At 19.9% G+C, this 22,956-nt stretch overlaps 1 protein-coding gene across 1 annotated transcript in view; it reads right to left on the bottom strand.

Annotated features, from left to right (window-relative positions):
• LOC122719046 (insulin gene enhancer protein ISL-1) overlaps window positions 1-22,956 on the bottom strand; it is a 60,456-nt gene that overhangs the window by 24,635 nt on the left and 12,865 nt on the right. The window lies entirely within an intron of this gene.

The raw sequence follows: 22,956 nt of genomic DNA, 5'->3' as shown, positions 1-22,956 counted from the left end.
ATGTAAACTAAAGTATAAACTTATTACGACATTATATATTGAAATTTCTCAAACTTTTTACACACAAAAAAACAATTTTCATAAGACTGCAATTAATTATAATATATTTAATGTCTATCATTCAATCTTCATTCAAATTCATATCACTATTCATATATATTTAATATCTTTTTATTTGTATTCTTTATTTAAAATAAATATTCTGTTTTTTACTTTTTCTTATATATGTTCTACCATTTTAAGAAAAATCAAATCAAAAAATAGTGTTGGAAATACCATAATATGCGTATTATCAAATCTATCAATTATTATAAAAAAAATATGAATGAAATGAAAATATTATAATATAATAATAATAATAATTTCCTATCAATAAATTAAATAGGAAATGTGTTATTAAATAGAAAATATCATATACATATTAAAATATAAAAAAAATAGATAATTAGATATATTTATAAATAGTTTTATTAAAACAAATTTTGTAAATTAACAACATTTTAATATTTTAAATAGGATAAAATTATAAGATTATTATATTAAAAATGATAATATAATAAATCCAATTTTAAATATTAAATTTATATTGATATTTTATCTTCTTTCACATGAATCATTATTGTAATAGAATATATAATAAATAAATATTTTAAACAAAAAAAGAAATTCAATAATTATAAAAAATTATTATAATATAATAATTATATAATAAAATTAATATAATAAAATTTTTTATGTGCATAACTAAAACAATTTCAATATAATGAAACTATATCTTATGAATATTTAAATCGATAATATTTTATAAATAATTTAAATTTTATAATTTTTTTTAACAAATGTAACAACATAAAATTTAATAAATGAAATTTCATAATATCTTAATTTTTCTTTAACAAATTAATTATACCTATCTAATTTTTTAAAAATAGATTCTTCATAATTATGAAATGAATGCAGAAATATCATAAATCATAAGGGATTGATTATTGATGACAAAATGGAACTTGAAACATAAATCTGAAAAAGAATAATAAAAATGAGCAGAGATACGATGTATATGGAAAAAAAGATGAAAAAGAAAAGTAGAAATTTTAAAGTAGCTTGCTACTGACAGAATGTGGGTGGCAAAGAATCATTAGTCTTAAGATCCTGTTGTGTATCCTGCAGAATGTTACCTACCATATCATATCAAGAAGATTGATCCTAGAAATCAAGACAAATATAAAAATTGTTGTACAAAAATATCGATCGAAGTTTATTCATTAAATTATAAATAAGTAAAGTTTAGGCGAAGTGAGATGTAAAATGAATCCGTTTTGTTTCTGTTATCGTCACATTTTATTATTGCATCACTTCATCTAACGCAAATTTAAATTATAATTTTATAAATAAATCTTAACTAAGCACAAATATAATATTGTTATATATCAACTTTTGTGTTTGTTTTGATCTTTACAATCAATCTTTTAAACATTCTTATTTATTTGTATTTATATTTGATTACTTTATATTCATATTTATATTTTATATACATATATTTTGACAACTCTGTATGTTTAATTATAACTTGCGAAAAATTTGGGAAAACATTAACGTGATATAAATCTTATATAATATTAACTTATATATATTATCTTATATAATATTATTGTATTTGAAAGGTTAAAAATTTTTAGCAATTATATATTTACAATCTAAAAGTACCTATCCAAATTATTAATATATAATATATACATTAGCTATATCTACATTATATATATATATATATATATATATATATATATATATATATAATGTAGATATAGCTATATATATATATATAATTATAGCTATATCAAACTTAACTAATCTTATATAAAAAATATAGTGATTATTTCTAAATTCTATTTCTAAAATATATTGAATATTTCGATTGCACTTAATATTAATCGAAATTTTGAAATATTTAAAACATATTTATTCTCATTGTTTATATTTTATTATTATACTTGATTATCTAATAGCTAATGAAACGATTTTTTTCTTTGTCTAATAAATTCTTTAACATATTAATGAAATTTTATTGCCTACTAACACGATTGCTATAGCAGTATTTCTTTAGTGAAAGTCGATAAGCCTTTACTTTCTATCATCTATTTTAGGTTTCGAAGACATTTTCGTTTTCATGATCAGCACATCTTCGTTTACAGAAGGAACCTCTTTTCCTTTTTTTTCTCGTTTTCTTTCTTTCTTTCTTTTTTTTTTTTTTTTTTTTTTTTTTATTTTTAGGATGACGCACATCAAACCAATCGCGATTGAAATCCATTTTGTCTTATAATCCGCACTTCCGAGAACCGCACACGCGTGTAAAGCGATGGATAACTCTTGACGGTAGGACGATGGGAGCCGTATAAAAAATCCTGAATTTAGAACAGGTAGATAAAACAGTGAAGAGGGGTACGAAAATAAGAAGGCACATAAATAGAGTAAGAAGACTGGACAAGAGCCGGGAAAGATAGAGCAGAAAGAAGGAGAAGAAAAAGAAGGTAGGATAGCATGTCGAGATGAAAAAATGGAAGTAAAAAAATACGATTAAAAATATTTGATTAGCTATTCGAAATCCTAATGTGGAATATCATAATACATATACCTTTTCAATAGAATGTTGTGTCCAAGAGTTTATAGATAATTAAAAAAAATGATTAAGTTATAATTTATAATTTATAATATAAGATTATTATAATTTAAAAATTGTAAGAAAAGATAATAAATGAGTTAATAATTTCAATGAAAATTTACATTCAAAGAAGAAATTATTTGAAATAAATTATTTGAGAATAATTTATATTTAAAAAGAAATTAAATAATAGAAAAGAAATATGCGTAACATATTTAATAATGGAATTTCTCGCGTTTAACAATTCATTAATGTGCATATGTTCATTTTTCCTAATTTATATTTAACAAAATACTTTTTTCATTTTTACTGTAAAAATTTTATCTTTAATTAACTTTAATTATTTGAACTTTTCTTCAATTTCAAAAAATTATTTTTTCTTAAATAAAATATTACTATTGAAGTATTTTTAAAGCAATTTTTTATTTATTATAAATTGTTAATTTTTCTTATAATTTATACTGTTAATGGTTTTTGTAATTCGTATTATTTTTGGTATAAAAATTTATATATTTAAGAATTTATTTATTTTAAGAATTTCAGAATGTTTGTATTACTATTTTCAATAATTTGATAGAAAAATGTTTCGAAGAAAAGTTATTCAGTTTTCAATTGATTATAAATTTTAATAAAAATTAAAAAAAAATTATTTTTTTAAATAATAAATTAATTCATCTTAATCTTTTTAAATGGTATTATATATTTTTAATTTCTAATAATATTGTTATAGCTTATTATAGCTCAAGACAAATTCAATGGTGTACCATGACCTTCAAATAAAAAATTTAAATGAAGAAATAACGAGTAAATTTCCATAGTTGAAGATATTTCAATGTTATAACATATTTATTATCTTTCTGGACTGCTGTAACTTTGTCTATTATTGTCTATTATTATCTTAGATATTTATCGAGTATAAAAAAAATAATCTAACCTAACATAATTTAGATTTTTCATTAATCGAAAATATTTTTTGAAAATAGTTGTTAACAAAATATAATGTTTATATTTTAATCTAATTTTACATACAAATATAATATAAATATATTATACAATGCTTGAATTTCAGTTTATTTGCGCATTTAAACTGTACTTTATCTGAATATTTAGAAAGAATTATTTTAAAACAAAAACTATTCTAAACAATTCTAAGCAAATTTAATAACGTGAAAAATGTATCTATGTATTTATTATCATTTGATACCGAGAATATATATAATATTTATTTAAAAATATAAAAAAAATATCAGTATAATATAAAGTAACAAATCAATACTTAAAATAATACTTACAACAATAATGTTTCTCTTAATTTACTTGTTTTCTTCGTTCAAGATTATTCGAAAATTATGATACATATATATATACATATATATTTAATAGTTATAATTCTAACCGATGAAAATGAATTTTTATTAATTATTATTTCGATGATATCGAAATAATTATTTTATTCTATTTTATTCTATTTTATTCTATTATATATATTTATATTATATTTAGATTTATATCATATTTTATAACATATATAAAATGAGTTTAGTCAAAGATATTACGTTAGATCAAAGACATTATTATAAATTGATTAAAATAGCAATATTTAATTATAGATTTTTATAATTAATATTATAACAAATATATATTTATTGCTTAATAAAAATAAACAAAAGATGGCTTTTTTTTATAATACGAAAATAAATCCATTAAGCTAATGGAAAATTTTAATTCATTCATTGAAATATTTCTTACTTTCGTGTCTTTTTTTTTAATGTTTTCAAATTTCGATTATTTTTTATTAGTAAATGTTTTCTATACTTTCTATAATCTCCATTCAATATTTTGTTTCTTTTCCTATATCGTAAAATATACAATACTTATTTTTTTTTTACCTTTATATTAAATTCTTAATTTCATAATTCTATTATGCACATTATTTTTAGAAAAAAAAGTTTAATAAATAATTCTTATAATAAAAATATTTTTTTTATAAATAATATATTTTTTATCTTATAAGATTCTATTAAGAATAGATAATAATAAGAAACTTTTCTTCTTCATTAATAAAACAACTTTTACTTATTTTTAATAAAACAAGTAATAGTTATTGCAAATTAATTTCATGAATGATCATAACTTACATAAAGATGATCCACCCATAGTAACAAGGGATAGATGACTCACCACAGTTTCTGTATTTGCAGTTATTTCTAAAAAATATTATGTTAAAATTTTTACATATTTTAGAAAGGATCATACAAATCCATGAACGGAATATTTAACATGTCTAAAATATCCGACTTTTTAATTTTAAAAATTGGATCCATCTTTTACGGATGATTAATTTCAATTATTTTATTAGCAATATTAATTTGGAAGAAATTACATATTTTTATAATAATCAAAAATTAATAATTATTAAATTTTTAATTTATTAATAAATATTTCTTATCGCGATGAAAATTGAAATAATTTTTTTCGCTTTTATATATCTTATAAATATAAATTTTGAAAAGTATTTTTTACATTTATATTGACTTTATAATATATAATTGATTAATTAATTAATTATTTTTTTACTTTCTTCTTTATACAATAATTATATTTTCTATGAATATTATACTGATGAAAATTATGTATTTTTTTATTTTTTTTACTCATATAAATCAATTTTTCTAATTTTCTTTCCAAAATATAATTTATAACTATTTTACAAAAATCTAATTCTCCAATGATTATGATTAAATATTTCAATTATGTAAAAGTTACACGCGTTCCAGTATTCGAATTACGGAGATACTCTTTTAAAATTCAAATCTCTACTTTCAATTTTGCAATATATTATGTGTATAAGAGATATATACATATACGAAATTTGCTATTTAAATATCCATGAACGCAAGACACTGTTTCCGGTGGAGAGCATCGATTCGAAAGCAGATCTATGGTAATCAGTTTCCAGGTTTCTTTGGAGTAACAAGAAGATCTTCGAGCGGGCAGACGCATTCTTCTTTGAAAGTCGAAAAATCCGTGAAGGGTTGAGAGTATCGGACGAGACGTACATCGTGGCAAGACGGAAACACGGAGAAAGGCAAGGCGGGCAGAAACAAGGAGATATGTTAGAGAGTAGCGGTTGCAGAGTTACAGAAGGACGAGGAAAAGAAAACGGCGCCGTGGACTGTGTCGAGGATGTCTGGTTGGCAGTTCAGAGGCGCCGACCTGGTGTCCCACGGCGTTCGTTTGGTATTTCATTAACACCTCCGCTAATTATTTCCCTTTTTTTGTGCGGTCTGGCCGGTTTCGTAGCAGGATTGGGAATGCACCTTACAAGTCGCAAGTCCGGACTTCGGATATCTCAGACTCAAACTAAGGATGCTGTATATGCTTACGATTCTGCGCGTAAAATGCGTTCAATATTTATAAACGATTCAATATCATTTATAAACGATCTATCATCATGTATCCTATTCTCACAAAATTTGTCATTTTTTATTATAACGAATGAATTTTTTAATATTCTAATCAGAGATATTATAAAAATTGTACTCGTTAAATGGAAAAAAAATTTTGTCAGCAAAAAGGTAAAATGTAATTGATATTTTGATAAAACGAAATATTAATATTTCTCTTAAGAAAATTTGCAGACGGAAAGATTTATCCTGATATTCATTAATCAAATGGTCATAGAAGTTATGTGTTTACATATATTTTGTAATTAATTCGATGATACATCTTCCGAAGATGTTTTTTTGTGTATATCAGAAAAATTTTAATATAGTGATAACATAATTACTATTTTTGTAATTTAAATATTGAAAAATTATTATGATAATTAAAGCATTACGTTTTATACTTCTTAAATTGCATATTTGATAGTTTAATTGACTCTTTATTTTATGTTGAAATGTAAATATTAAATTTTTTTTAAAATATTTTATATGTGAATTGACGAGATATTTAATAATATTATTAAATATAATATTATAATATAATTAAAATAATATTTTAATGTTTCCAGAAAATCTTATTATATTAATTTTTTCATAAAGTCAATGAAAATGTATATATTTAAATATTTTATATATATATATTTCATTTAATGTATATTCAAAGTAATAATATAAAAATATAATATAAGAATAAAAGAATAATAACAGTGGAAAAATTTAGGAATGCAATAGAATTATATGTACAAATAAGCGAAAGAGTAATCATTACTTATTATGACTATTCAATTGTTACAACAAAAAAAAAACATTTGCGTAAACAGAACAAAACAATAAAAAAAAATATTAAAAAAAATCAGCAATATGATATTATTGTGTATGTGACTTTGTTATTATAGATCAAAAATATAATAACATTTTATCCATCATTTATAGGTACCAGATCTCGTATTTTGCATAAGATTTTAATAATAAATTTAAATCGATATTTTTTTTAAATTTAATGATTTCAATAAAAAATGCTTCTAAAATTCGATAAGATAATAGAAAAATCAATTTTGTTTTGGAATAAATTTTTTGAAATTTTTTTTAATTTTTATTTATAATTTAAAAATGATAAATAAAATTTAAGATGGATTTTAACATCTTGTTTTTAATACTTTTGTAAATTTTTAAGACTTCAAATAAATGAAAATATTAATATTTTATGGAGAAACGATGTTGGTCACACTTTCTATCTACTAACTTTTTTTTTATATAAACACATTATTCACGCGTATTTGATGATGATAAAAATAAAATAATTATAATAAAAAAAATAAGATAATTTTTTTATATTTACTATGTAAAAATTTATAATAAAAATAAATACGATGTTTTGGATTACATTTAATAAGTGGAAAATATTATTGTGAAAAAATTTATTATATTTAAAAAAATGATCCAAATTATTAATTACATTTATTTGTATTTAATCAAAAAAATTTTATAATTTTATTTAAAAAAAAAAGTTAAAATTTATTTATTTAAAAAAAAATTAAAAATTAAAACATTTTATTATTATATTCATTTATATTTTATTTATATTTCTTGATATATTTATTTTGTTCACTTAATAATTCTTAATTTTCTTTCTTTTTATTTGTTTTATATTTAACAAAATGCAAAAAAGAACTTCTCGTCAAATTATAAAAGAATTAAAAATTTTCTTTTAAATAATGCAAAATTTCAGAATCAAATATATATATATATATTTTTTTTAAATAAAAACAATAAAAATTTTATTTGTTATGAATGAAAATGAAGATTTTTATTTTATCGCACTCTGTATTAATAATTTTGACGATTCATTCTTTTAAACTGATTCTAAAAATTGATTAGAATAATATTATATTCTATGAAATATTTCAAATTATATTTTTTTAATTATATTAGTTATTAGCTAACATTCTTTGAATAAGTTAAAATCTTTTAAAATCTTTTCTAAAACAAATAGGAGCAAACTATAATTCATCAAAAAAAGCAATTATATATTATATATTTACAATTATATATATAACTTAATGAAAATTATAATTTTTTTATCTTTTACAAAATCTGTATAAAATTAAATGAATTATTCAAAGTCTATGAATGAAAATAATTCCTAACACGATTTTATTTATATTGTTAAATTATATTATAATTGTTAAATATTGTTAAATTATATTATAAAACTATATAAAAATATAATTATATCTTTAAAATTTACAAGATATTCAATGTGTAAGCATATTTAATTTATATTATTAATTTCATTATTCTTAATATTCATTCCATTGAAAAATTAATTAATAGAATTAATAGAAAGATTTAGTAATTCAATTGGATATTAATTCTCAAGTAAATTATAAATAAAAATTTGAAATTTTTATTAAATAAATTTTAAACTATAAATTGGTATAATAATATTTTTTCAAATTTTAATTAATGTTTTATTTAAATTTAAAACTGCCAAGTTTTTTTCTAATACTGCTAAGTTTTTTTATATAATGAAAGTATTTTCTTGCAAATAAATAATAAATATTATTTCTTATGAGTAATATTATTATATTATGAGTAATATATATTAAAAATTTTTATTTATTATATTAATAGTTTTCAAAAATTTGTTTATATTTAAGACAATAAAATTAAGAGCATGATAAGTGCACATATTCAAAATTATTGTATCAGTCGATTTATAGTCATCTAAAATCTATAATATTTTATTATATTTACTATATTATATTTTACTATATTATATTTTATATATAAAAATGATCAAATTAAAAAATATAAATATAAATATATAATATATAATTCTATATCTTGGTTATATATCTTATTTATAATTTTATAATATAATTAAGTTTTAATCATTATTGATATTATAAGTATTGAATTCTATATTGAATTTATATTGAATCGATAATATTGCACGAAAATGATAAGGAGATCATATAATCTCAAAATATGAAAAAGCATTGAATATCATTTATTCTGTACCTCATCTATGATTATATATATTGACATATTAAATCCATGATATTTTTTATGGATATTCATTTTATAGATTTCAAGTTTGTATTTATTTATTTATATTTGTTTATTTTTATTGAAAAAATTTTTTCCGATGAATTTATTTCTAATAAGAAATAATTATATAAAAATAATAATAATAAAATAGTAGATTGTTAATTTAATCAAATTAAATCGAATTAATTAATTATAAAAAATAAATATTATTATTATTTAAATATTTATATAAATTATATCTATGTAAATAAATACATATACTTATATAGAGTATAGTATCAAATAAAAATATTGGCTCTAATTTTTTTAATAATGTTTTTAATAAATATAAATAAAATACAATTTTATCTTTGATTTTTTATTAAAATATAATTTTAGAGTGCAAAATTTAAATACATCAGTAACTGGTAATATAATATACTGGTAAAATAATAAAAAATATATAAAATTCACTATTTTTAGCAAAATATAAATATTATATAATATTTTATAATGTAATATATATACATTATATGTATAATAATATTTTAAACTTTAGATTTTAAAATTATATTTTAACAAAAAATTAAAGAAAAAATTATATATTTTATAAATTCACAAAAAATAGAATATGTTAATAGTAAATATTTATGTTCAATGCATGTATAATATACTTATTTATTTTTTTGATTTAAGATAGAAAAATAATAAATGATTAAAACTAAAATGTTAAATATCCCCAGTAATATATTAAATAATTATTATAATATAATGTATTATAATCATATAAATTTTGAATATGCAGTAAACAATCATAATTAAAATACATACGTATTTATATGTACAATATGAATGGGCATATAAAGAGAATAAATATATATATATAGAGAAGAAAATCATTTATATTTGAAATAACTTTTTATTAATAATTTTAAAAATTTTAACTTATTATTTGAAAAAGTTTCCTCTTTTTTTTTAATAATTTTTTCTTAAATATAAATAATAGTAGATATAATCATTACATAATATTATTATGCATCATTATTAATAAAAAATGATTTAAAAAATGATTAATAATTTAAATTCAAGTGAATTATTGGGAATGACAATAACATTTACAATTGGAATTGAAAGTTGTAAAGTTGTACTGATGTTAAAAATGTTATAATCAATAATTAAAAAAGAATATTATTGCTTTGTTTGTATTACCAAATGAAAAATAGATGCAATGCATTGAGTAATATTATTATTGATATTAAATATTATATAGTATAGAGAAATCTTAATATAAAGAAAAAATAATTTGTATTATTTATCATATTCTGATATTAAATAATCCTTAATTCCGTAAAAATTTTGTAATTTTTAATCATGTTTAATCATGTTATTTATGTATAAATATTTGTACAATTGCTATACAATTATTGTATTTATATATAATTTTTCATTTTTTATTAATTTTTATCATTTGTTGTTTTTTATTTATTGTTACTTAGAGTTTTACTATACTAATGTAATTAATAAGATAAATATGGTAGATAAATATATAAAATTGTTATCTAAAAATTTTGTAATTTTTATAATAATATATTAAAAGTTAATTAAAATCAATTAGTATATATGTATATAAATATAGTATATTAAAATCAATGTTATTTATTTTTTATTTTTCTTTATCTAAATGATTTTTTTTATTTGAATTAAAATTTTTTTTGAATTTTTTTTATTGTGATATTTTTATTACAATATTTAAATTTTTTTTTGTTGTTTTATTTTAGCTATTTTTCACATATCTATGAATATATAACTATGAATATATTTTCTAAATTACATATATCACGTATATTTATTTTCCTAGTATCAATTATTTATGTTCCCATTATCAATTATTTCCTTGAATCTATAGTATCTATTATATAATATTCTATAAAATATTCTTGATCTTTAAATATTTATATAATTTAATAGATAAATGTACGATCAATCGTATATTGGAAATTTATTTTAACAATTAAAAGCGTACTTATAAATTTTATACAATTTTATTACAAAAATGTATCAATGTACAAATTGTTAATTTGTGAAATATTTATGAAGAATTGTTTCTAGATTCAAAATAAGTAAAAAGTTGATAAAAATATTGATTAAGATTTATTTATTAAGTTATAGATAATTTAAGTTCATTAGATAAAGCAAGATCGGAAAGTGTGATATAAGAAAGATGAAATAATCTCTTTTTTTCTCTTATTCGCTTCATCAAAAGTTAAATTGCTTAACTTAACAAATAAATCTCAATCTTGGTATATAAATCTTAATTTTTGTATACTAAGTTGTTTTATTCTAGTAGAATCAAAGGCATTCTATGAATATATTAACATTTATTTAGATTCTTATATATATATTAATAATTATTATATATTAATATATTATATTATATAATATATATAATATATTAATAACTTTTTAATATATATAATATATTTATAATTTTTATGAATTTATCATTATCTTTAATATGTATTTTGTACATTATGATGAATTTTTTTATATATTTGGATTTGTAAATAGATTTTTTTAAAAATAAATATAAACTTTCAACTTGTAATGATTTTAAAATATATTGTAAAGAATAACATTTTAAGTAATTTTTTTCTTTATATATAATCGATTTTTAATCTTTTTAATCTTTTTATTTTTCGGGTTATTTGCAAAAAACTAATATTATATCTATATTGAATTCTGACTAAACATAGATATGTATTCGTGATTGCGTGTGCAGCAGTATGTAATTGCTACAATTATTTATACATATATGTATATATTATAGTTGATTGTACATTTTATATTAAATAATTTTTATTTATTTATATAGCGATTATTCAAATGTATATTTGAATAATATGCAATTTTCAAGTTATTTTGCTATTCTAAATGATTATAATTTGAAAAGACATTTTTTTACATTTACAAATTTTATATATTACTATAAATTCTAAAAGCAACATTAGAATAATATTCTAATCCTTACAACCATAAGATAAAATTTTACATAAAGATTAAAATAAATTTGAAATTTATAGACTATTAATTTAGTCAAAGTTACAAGATTTTATTCATAAGATTCAAGTTTATGAATTAGAGAATAGAATTTTAGCCCAATTTTTGTCATTTGAAACGAATGTCATAATTTTCGTCGCGTGTGCCGTTTCTTTCGAATAAATAAGTCAGAGTAGAGTGCGGATAACGATAACGTAGCCGAATAGAGGAGAAAGTCGGCGTCGCGACGCGACGGTGTAACTGCTGCATGCAAAGCAGACGCCTCCCGTATCCATGGAGGCTGATACAACACACCGTGGCCAGCACTAAATTTAGGATGTATGCTTAAATGAACGAAAGGTCGTCCTTAGATATCCCTAGGGCCGAAATTTATGTAGGTGTTGTTGGTGGGTTTTATCAGTCCGGCATTCCTTTGCATTCACCCGGCGCCCCGATGTCGGCCGAGAAGAGGTTCTAATTCGTGTGACTGTGACTTGGTTCCTCGAATCGGCTCCCATCCTACCCGACTGTTCGTTCGCTCATCCGCTCGCGGAAAGGTTGCACGAAAACGGCGTATTTATACTTTGACGCGCCAACTGGCCAAATTATTCCCCGTTATCTCGACCCGAGACTGTACTTCGATTTGTTCGAGAAACCGTGTGCATAATATTTGCCTGGTGCGGTGAATGAGTACCACAACTGCGACTCTGAGATTAAAGTGATAGTTCTTCCGCGAAATTTCATCTTCTCTTTCGATTCTTCTCGTGCCAATGCAATCGTGTTACATTGCTCTTCCTTGTGGAAATTTCATAGAATTAACGTATATAATGTTATTGTGATTTATTTTTGTCTTGGGATTCTTTGAAAAAAAAATCTAGACTAACCTATCGATTTTTCTTACTTGAAAGTGATTTATAAGTAGCATAAGAAGAGGACATTATGAAGTACTGAGATTTGGTAAAGTATTGCATTAATTTGAAATAATTAATTATTATTTGAATTAATAATTAAATTTACGAATAAGTTTATTCTTTAAATTTTCTTCTTCAATATTTAAAATGATATTCATTTAATGAAATTAATTATAATAATATTTGTAAATTATTTCTATCTATTCTATCATTTATATAATTTAATCTATTGATGATAAAAAGGAAACTTACAAACATTTAGCTTATTATCTTCGAATAAAATACTACAACAAAAATGAAAATGTGTACTTAATTATAGTTTCTTATATTGAAGTAAAATATCTTTAAAGTTTTTATTGCAATTTTATGCGTTAAAAATGAAATGATTTCAAAACAATATATTTTGGCAAAAAAAAAATGATTAAATTCAATTTTATAGAGAATATTATTAGAATACTATTAAACAATATAGTTGACAAAAACAATAAAAAAAATTTCTTTCTTTGAAATATTTTTATAAGTTTATTAAAAATCGATATCTTTTATTTATTTACTTCCTAATTTAATGATAGGCAATTTTTATAATTTTTAAAATTCAGATTCAATATCTATATAAAAATTCTTATAAATAAATCATTCTATTTTTTAATCTATTTTTTCATATCTGTGTTATTATTGTTCCACAAATTTTTCATATAAATGGGATAAATTTATAAGAGAAAAATGTTAACTACATATATTGTTAATCTTTTTCTATATTATTAATTCTTCTTTATAAATATAAGTATATAAGTACATTGATAGACAAAAGTATTCATACATTCTTTAAAATGAAAAATTATGATTTTTAATATTTTTAACCATTTATAATAATAATAGTTAATAAAATTTTATACGCATATAAAACTTATTCATTTATCTATAAAAAACATCTTAATCTCAAAAAATCATACAATGTGCTATCATTTTATTCGAAAGTACAAATTATTAAAGTTAAAGGCAAAATTTTTAAAATATATTTTTTTCACTTTATTTGTTGCAGTCTACATAAAAACATGCAAAATAAACACTGATACAAGTTTTCTTTTCAATATTTATAAGCGCAAGGTAGACTGAAGCGATTTCTTTCCGCTCAAACTGATTTTAATCATTCGATGTTACGAATGCACTTTATCCTTGTCACTTCCTTCTTTATTAAAACTTTTAACAGTATATAATGATATACCCGATTTGTTAATCGATAAAAAGAACAAGAAAGTGTTCATTTTTCGAATCTCAATTTCTTTCGGTCAATTTCTGACTAAAGAAATCTTAAAAAAAAACTTTGATATTTATAAAATTATAAATTATTTCTTAAAATAAAAATCGCAGTTAAAATTTAACAAATAGTTTCCTATCTCCTTATTAGATAAGTAGAATATCTATATTTTGAAAAATATATCTATATTTTGAAAAGAACTGGATGTAAAAACAAGTCTATGAAAGTAAAATTTTAATGAATATGTATTTGAATTATATTTTGGATGTTTTCACGTTTTAATAAAAAATAAAAAAGTAAATGATTATAAATAATTAAAAATAATATTTTTATTATTGCAAATAATTAAATTTTTTCCAATATGACTTTTCTTTTAAGTTTTTTAAAAAAAGATTATGCTTAACATTTATTTAGTATAAGAAACATTTATGATATTAATAATTTTAGTCTAATAAAATTTTATCAAATATTTAATGAAATTCTGTGATAATTATAATTAACATAATTAATTATATGTAAATTTTTTTAGTTTAAATTTTTACAAGTAAGAAGGCGAATACTTATAATTATTAATTGTTTGCTGTATTAACGAAATCAATAAAAAGTAATAAAATAGATTCTAGAAAATATAATCGTAAATATACATTTAAAATAATTCTCTAGTTTTCCATATATTCATTTTTAAAATTTCTAAATGACTATAAGTTATAAATATTTATTAAATATATTAAATATATATTATTAAATATATCTTTTTCAAGTATGATAGGTACTATTTTATATGATTGGAGCTTCCAAGTATTTTATGAGGCATAAAATAAAGTAGTTAAAATTCATGTAATTTTATACGCAGTTTGATTAAAATACTTTTGTAATAATAAAAATGACTATTCGAAAGTTACGTTAGGTTATAATTCGTTGGATGCAATGAACGCAATGGAATGTAAAGAAAGTAGCAAAGTGAAAATATCTGTGAAGAAATTTATTTTAAAATATATCTAATGTATAGAGAAATATTTTTCTTTTATGTTTCAATCGATGGAGAAATTAAATTTTGCATTATTACAATTGATTTATTATCAATTTAAAAGTAATTATTAAAAAGTTCTTTATTGACAATTTTCCATATAATATTTTTCATTTAATTTGTTCATAACAAGTTCAATATTTATTCTTCGAGTAATTTTATTCTTTCATTTTCAACTATCATTATCATTCTCTTTATTTTTTCAAATAAATACAGTTGAAAATAATTTTGTATAAAATTTCAACATCGAGAAATTTTTTTAATAAAAAAAGATAGCGAAAGAATGTGTGAAGAAATTTATTCAAATATTCGCGGAGACAAAAATTTGCCGTAATCAGCATCTTGTTCGATCTGCTTGAAGCACCCAACAAATTATCAAGATACACGCACGGCAGCGATAATAAATGACATTCATATCCGATTCTTGGTTGCGTTACCTTCTCATGTGATTACATAGTAGTATTTTGAAGCGTTAAGGCCGGCTTCTTAATTCTCTCTATGAAATTAGCGTTGGTGACAAGACTCAGTCTCTGATGATGACACATCGACAGTATTCCCACACAGCTTATGGTCATCAATGGGTCATTTTACTGTTTTCGAGAAAACAATGTCCAGAAGGCCCTACGGGCTAGCCGCGACCTTTTACCGCGGCCATTCTAAACCGAGCTTTCCAAGTTCTACGCCGGCGCCAGATTTCGGATTTACGACACGGATTTGGTCCTGTCATTAGTCCGCTTTAACGAGCACGGACCACTGTCCTTCCGTTTCATTTTCTTCTTTTTTTCTTTCTCTTAGACTTCATATCAATTGCTTTCTTTTTTATTGAAAATTGATTTTATGAATGGAATTTAAATTAAAATTCAACTAATAAATTGAAAATAATTATTGTCAATAAGTATGGCTATGGATATTTATAATTTTAATGAATTCTATTTAAAAAAATAAAATTGTGCTTATTTTTTAGAGACATTTTCCGAGAATTTTATCATTCACTCTTAAATAATATTGTATTGAAGTTCGAAATTCAATCAAATATGATTAACCATTTATTGGTATATATTTTCACTCACAACATTTATTTCAAAAATATAGAAAATGTTTTTTTAGAAGTTGCATTTAAATCTTCTTTAAATTCATATGGATTATAATCAATTGAAAAAGACACAAATTATTTTACATCCAACTGCTATAACTGTTTAATGCACATTAATTTTAAACTAATTTAAACTAACATGGAATATAAAATAAATAAATATATATAAATAATAAATATAAATAAATAAATATATATATATATATATACAAATAGTAATAATGATTATTTAAAATTTTATTATTGAATCAATTCAAAAATCAATATAACTTATCCAATATAAATATTCGGTATTTTATATTTATGTATGTATTGACATTTTTTTCAATATATAATTATTCAGTGTAATTAAATTAACAAATTCATTCAAAAATATAAATTTAATTTTTAAAGTTTTTTAAAATTTAATTCAAACAAAATTATATTTTAAAGAATTCTAATTTGAATAATTTTTAAAAATCTAAAATATCTAATTCTTAATAAATCCTTCGATTGATATAAATTGATATAAATATATAGAAAATCATCTTGATGAAAGTATAAATTCTGTAATAACTAGAATAATAAAACGATGAAATCTAGCTTGTTCATATAATCCCTGATATAAAAAAAGAGATATTTCTCGATTTGTAATGTCTAATCGTTCGGTACACAAAGTTATCGATCGTAATCAAACACATCCTTCGCGTATTACTAATATCATAGAGAAATCGGTGTTTTCGGCACATCAAAGACGTGCCGCTTCGAAGGAAAAAGTATTTCCACTATCGGAGACTCGATAAAATCGGTGTTATCTGAACGAATTGACTAACTGTCCGATAAGTGAGAAAATCTCATTGATTGCGATTCGACGTCACGATTAATTCTTTGTTATTTTTGACGTGTCAAGTACTTTTGGGAGTATTAAATTTTTGGCTCGTTTCTCGTTTATATTGTTAACTCGATAATTGTATACTTCAATACACTTAACGTAATTGAACTTTGAAAGAATCGTACGATACTTTTTATACAATTTTTTCTTTTTCAAAATTTTTTTTCTAAATTAAAATATAATAATAAATTGAATAAAATATAAAGTCTAAATTAAAAAATACAAATATGTGTTATTTAATAAGTTTAAATTAATTAAAGAAATAAAAAATATTTCTTCATATTTTAATATAAATTTTTATGAATTCTTATATGAATTTTATTTATTATCTAAATATAAATAAAATGAGAAAAGAAAATATTTTGAAAAAAATTTTAATTGAAATTAATAATGATAACTAATTAAAAATTGAATAAACAATAATTAAAAATATATTTATTAAAATATTTCATGTAATTATTTTTTTATGTAATTTTTAATATTTCATTTTAACTTAGAAAACAGTTTAATTTACTTTGTGCTTGACTTAAAATCTTATCGTTAGTTTCTTTAACCGATTATAAAAATTGTTCAAAGATTATTTTCTTTTTTTTTTTTTTGTTAGATCATTGAAGATTATTGAAAATCACACGCATGGAATAATGTATTTCAATAAGATGAATATTATTTCTAAATATTTCTTTTCGAAAATTTTATAATCAATTAAAATACTTTTTCTTAATATAATATTTTCTTATAATTGTTTTCTTCTTTTAATTTCTATAAAAATAATTTCATTAATTGATATTCTTAAAATATTAGAAATATGTTTTATATAAAAAAAATATAGAAATTATATTTAATGAAAATATGTATAAGTAGAAACAATCATACTTCATGGAATATGGAAACATATTTATGGAATACATATTTATGGAAAAGAAATTTTTTTAAATAAGCGAGAAGGAATTTTGATCTTTTTTCATTCAAATTCATCGCTTTTGAATAAGTTAATTCGATATAAAAGTTTAAATAAGAAATTATCATGCTAAAATAAATTTGATGATATAATTTAATCATTTTTTATTTAAATCATGAATTAAAATATAATAATTTAATAATTATTGTTGTATAATTTAATAATAATTTAATAATAATTTATGTTTTTATTTCATATATTTATTCAAGAAAAAAAAATTAAATCAACTATATAATTGTTTTCAATAATTAAACATAATAACTTGAATAAATTTCTTGAATAAAGAATAATAAATAAATAATAGATATATTATAAAATTATTTTCACGAAGTTTTTAATTATCGAAAAATTTAATGAAATAGAATTATTACATTTTTAATGGATAGAACAATGAGTTTTGAAATATGAGTAATATAAATTTCAACTTAATAAATTTCAATTTTAAAAATATTTGACATATCTATATTAATCAAATTGTTGTGAAATTATCATTATTTATCTTTTATCTTTATTATATTTAAATTTTGAAAAATTAATGTTTTATACTTCAAAGAATTGCATTGAGAAAAATATTTTTATGGAAAATTTTCAAATACATTTATATATTTGCAATTACTCTTGCAATATAATTATTAGTTATTCAGTATATTTCTTCTTTTTTATTGCGATTAATTCTTAATAAAAAATAATGTGTCAAACATAACTTTGGACGTAATCCAATAAATCATATTAAAATTATAATTAAAGTTATAGTTTCGTTTTCCTTTTATAATGATTCTTTTCGTTATCGATAGCTTTGAATAAACCGTCTAATTTGTAGATGAAAACGATTACGCAAAATAAATTATAAAACGAATGATTATTTCTCGAAATAAAAATTTTCAATTAATAAGAGGTGTTGTCATATATATTAATTTTATTGTTACAAATTTATTTTTATAAAAATAATTGTATAAATTTTAATCCTTTTCAGTTATATTTAAATTTCAATAATTTGACGAAAAAAAAATCATACAAATTTTGGGAAATCATTATAAAGAAAAGATTTCAATTTTCAAATCTATTGTGAATATAAAAAAAGTTTTTTAATGTTTTTACATGATATTTGTTACATGATATAAAATGAAATTCTTTAAAAAAATTCAAAACTATAAAAATAAAGATTTTATGCTTTAAAATAAATTCAGATTGATAGTTGTATGATTTTTTTTAATAAAATAAAACAAAATAAAACAATTTTCAAATATTACAGTATAAAAAATTTAAATATAATAATATAATTAATAATATAATAATAATATAATATATAATTTTCGATATTCTTTGTTGTAATTTTTAATAGAAATTATTATATTTTATAATTTTGCAAGACATTAATATTCCAATAATATCAGTTATTTTTTATAAGCTAATGTAGAATATAATCGTAGAATCGAAAATATGAAAATGTAATTATGCAGCGCTAATGAAAATATTCATTTAATATTAATTTATCAAACAATTTTTGTAAAATAATGAAATCCTATGTTTTAAACATAAAATGATAACTATACGTAATAGATAAATGATAACTACACATAATTTAATTCCTTTACTTTTAATTTTTTAATAAAAAATATATAATAAAAAATAAATATTAATAAATAATTATAATCATGAATAATTAAAAATAATTTCATTATAAATTTCTTTTTATTAAAAAAAGGAAACTAAAAAACAAAAGCATATATCCATGAAGAATCATTGTACAAAACTCGTCGAATCCTTTATTATTATTTGGAATATAGATCTATGTCGCACCTCCAAACCTTGCTCGTTTCATGAAACAAGTTGAAGGCATTGATTAACATTAAAAGCAAAGGCTTCTAGCGAGACACTGATAGATGTCTACGTATGCCGATAGAAAAAAGAGCCAGGGTCTAATTCAATTGCAGGCCGCCGTTCCGCAAACACTCATGATAATTCAATCAAGCTCACCCTATTCCTATTCCTCCCTTTGGACCGGCCCCATACGACCAAGAACCCCGGGCACGATCGTTGTTGAGGGTGGAAACGGCTTATAATCTCCGTACGAGAACATCTGCACTTTAATCGGCTGATGATTTCCACCTAAATCTTTTTCTATCCTTCTCTAGCCACCCTTCACGCTCTCGTACACGCACTCTACCCTTCATCGGTAAATCATGTGGTTGTCTATCAACATTTCCATCGAATATTCGTCACTTCAAGCCGATTTTATTGTTTGCATTTGATTGATGAAATTTTTTAAGAGGGCGGTTTAACTTATTATTTGTTATAGAATAATTCTCATTTTGTAAAATTTCTTTGTGTAATATTCCATGTTTTTAATATATGGTTTTTAATAAATTTTCTATTATTTGAAAGAATTGTATTTCTTTTAAATTTTGAATTATGTGAATATAATGTTATATATTATTATCAATATATCAAATACATTTAGAATTTTGTATTTATTATTTATAAATATTATAGTAATATACGTTGAGATATGTCGAAATTTATATTTTATGTATAATTATATGTACAACATGTTAATAGATTCGTGAATGTGAATCTTTTGAAAAGTCGATTTTAGAGATCAAAACAAACACGAAATATAATACATAAAAATATCAGTTAGTATTTATTAAATTATTAAGTTATAAACAATTTAAATTTATAATGGAAACAAAATGAGATAGCGATATAACAGAAACAGAATAATCTCTGTGCATTTAATGCAAACTAATTGCTTATGATCTAATAAATATACCTTAATCGATATTTTTTATACTAATTTTTGTGTTTATTTGCAAAACACAAAGAATTACTGTACAAGAAATTACCTGTAATATATTAATACGAATACATCGATATTTTGCTTATATTATAAATTACTTAATCTTATGATTGATAAATAATTGAGTTCCATATTTCATAACTTATAAACTTCAATTTAAACTTTTTGGAATGAAACTTTTAAAATATATTTATCTCATCAAAGTTTTATTTTCATAAATTCCTTGAAATTTAAAATAGAAGTTCTAATTTTTTTATTTAGAACTTTTCATTCATAGATAAAATTAAATATAATCTTAATTCCATATATTCAATGTCGCATTGGTTATTTTCATTCTCGTAAAAATAATATAACTTTAAAAAAGTACTCTTAAAGTTATAATCAGAATTCATTGTCATATACAATATAATTGCTACACAAGATTGTCGTAATGCTATCATTTAAAGATTATGACAAATAATTTTATACTAACCAGAAATCTTTATATTTTTTAGGAAATTTTATTATTATAATTAACTGTAATTCATTTTAATAAACTATAGGTATTTCTTTTGCAGTTTATAATTTATATTTGGTGAAAAATTAAATGAAACAAATAATAAAACCTTCTTTACTTATTAATTTATGTGCGCAACAAAAACTATAATAAATATTATTGCATTATGCAATAGTTTCACGTGGTTCTATTTCATACTATATCTACATATCTAATATTTTATCATAATCTATATATATATATATATATATATAGATTGAATTAAACATATATATTCACATCTACAATAGTATCTATTTATTATATTTTAATTTTTAATTTTAATTATATTTTAATATAATTATTAATATAAAATATTTTTTAGAATTAATTAAAATTTTTGAAAATTTTAATTCTATAGTAATATTTTATTTTCAAAAACTTATCTTTTAAAAATATTTGAAAAATGCATACATTAAATATAATTATAACAATAAAAAATTCTAATTATAACTAACTATAACTAAGTAAGTATCTATAATGTATCTATAATGTATAAATTTATAAAACTAAGTATGATCATTTTCTTTAAGATAGAAAGATGTTTTTTAATTGGAAGATTTAAAAAAATATTGTTTTTTTTTAGTGACATTTCTCCTATCTCATTTAGAATAGAATTTTGCGATTTTTAATTTGGAATAAATGGTAAGTGCATCTCTTCCACAGTTATTCTAATTATACGTATTGAAAACTATTTATAATTTTAATGATTATAATGAAAATGCAAAATACAAAATTCATTGAAAAAAATATATTAAAGCAGAGATTTTTTATGCGAAATTAAATGCTTGCTATATTATTCAAAATTGGACTCTTTTAACGTTTGTAAAAAGAAACTTTGATAAATATTAAGATATTATATAATAAATATTATTATAATATTAAATGTAAGTATTATTATAATATAATCTTATATACATATGTAAGATATTTCAAAGATGTTATTATTATAATATTTTTTATTAGTTTCACGTGGAGACAATGTCAATGGTAGTTTGTCAAAATTACACAAAAGTCTTTGCATTGTAAACAATGCAAGAATTATCATGTTTTTAAAATAATTATAAATTTCGAATTTTTGATATTTTTTATCTTTTATATTTTGTTTTTTATTTGCATAAAAATTATATCTACTATTAACAAATGCAAAACGAATAAACAAATATTTTTTCAAAATTTGATTTTAAAATGAATTATTGCTATTGAATAAACATTTTTATAATTTCTATGATAATTTATTTAAAGATAAATAATAATTATGACAATAAAAACTTATATATATCATAACATATGATAATAGCAATAACAATAACTATATATTCTATATAA

This window comes from Apis laboriosa, unplaced genomic scaffold (genome assembly GCF_014066325.1).
Source record: "Apis laboriosa isolate Shangri-la unplaced genomic scaffold, ASM1406632v1 scaffold69_cov144, whole genome shotgun sequence".
NCBI lineage: Eukaryota > Metazoa > Arthropoda > Insecta > Hymenoptera > Apidae > Apis > Apis laboriosa.
This window is presented reverse-complemented; position numbering and strand designations above follow the sequence as displayed.